Source organism: Berghia stephanieae, chromosome 15 (genome assembly GCF_034508935.2).
Source record: "Berghia stephanieae isolate SIO BIC M18660-M18661 chromosome 15, UCSD_Bste_1.3, whole genome shotgun sequence".
Lineage (NCBI taxonomy): Eukaryota > Metazoa > Mollusca > Gastropoda > Nudibranchia > Aeolidiidae > Berghia > Berghia stephanieae.
The window spans coordinates 1,683,244-1,684,495 of NC_088374.1; the positions used below are offsets into that span (position 1 = coordinate 1,683,244).

A 1,252-nucleotide genomic window follows, 5' to 3' on the forward strand; every position below is an offset into this window, starting at 1 on the left:
TGAAGTCTGGTTGTCCAAATCACTTTATGTCAATTTTTATAATTTTTGAGATTTTCCATCGATGGAATAAACTGATACATAAGCCTTATTCTTCTTCTTCTTCTTCTTCTTCTTCTTCTTCTTCTTCTTGTGGAAACCTCCAATATTGTCGAGGATCACTCCACAGTTTTTAGGGTTTTACATTTTAAACGTGTTAAAACTCTGCACATAATAAAACGCACATAATACTAATAAAAAAATACCTAGATTAAAAAGTCACGTTGTTAGTTAGCACCATTCAGCACAAAAACTTCCCAAGATTTGCGTGAATTTAAAGTTTAAATAATATGATAAAATGATAAACCGAATGAGAAATTGTAGGGGAGATAATTCTCAATATCTCAAAATGGGAAAAAAAACTGAGTGAGGGAGTTTTGTAAAAGCAGCCTTCAATGGGAGCGGTCTATATTCATGTTTTCGTCCAACCGAGTCATCAATCACGTGATTTGTTGCTGTCCAACGATTGGACATTTCTGAACAAATGTAAACACGTTGCTTTGTTTATGAAAGTCGTAAACATGCCCATGTGTCAAGCTTAACACAATGACCAATCGTAGTGTTAGATAGTTCAAAATCTATGAACACTTTTCATTGTGGAGGCCACTTTGAGTACATTTTGCAATGTGACCAATGACCTCGAGCACATGGAAAATTAATATAGATCATCATGCCCATTGGAATTGAATTCTTGATTAATTCATCCCTAACCAGCCATGTTTAGAATCACCCCCCCCACCCCACACCCCCAATCATCACACACCCCCCACCCCACACCCCCAATCATCACACCCCACCCACACACCCACACACACACATACCCACACAACCACACACCCACACACACACACACACACACACACACACACACCCAATCATCACACCCCACCCAGCACAAAAATAGATTGTTCTGACTCAAACAGAAAAGCAAATCGTTTCTATGTTATATGTTTGTGTTGAGAATATTGGCTATTAAGCTTAACTGCTAGCCAGGTAACTTCGCGATGGTTGTGTGGTGAACCCGCGGTCTCCAGAAGTCGATGAGAGAGAGAACTCTAGAAATGACTTGAGTTTGATACGAATATTTTTGTGTTCGTGGTTAGCTCATACGGTAGAGTCACGCTCTCACCGGCCAGGCGGAATTGTCGTACCAATAAGGTCGCAGGTTCAAACCCCACCACCGCCGCGAAAATGTGATTCTCTATTGTCTTCTGGT

General features: G+C 40.3%; 1 protein-coding gene across 1 annotated transcript in view; it reads left to right on the forward strand.

The window, feature by feature from the left end:
• The window catches only part of LOC144960270 (uncharacterized), a gene marked incomplete in the record, with an annotated part of 51,360 nt that extends 51,272 nt beyond the window's left edge, over positions 1–88 (forward strand). The window contains 1 exon segment of the mRNA XM_078893313.1: positions 1–88. This exon segment is cut by the window's left edge and continues 1,704 nt beyond it.
• Between the last annotated feature and the right edge of the window lie 1,164 nt (positions 89–1,252).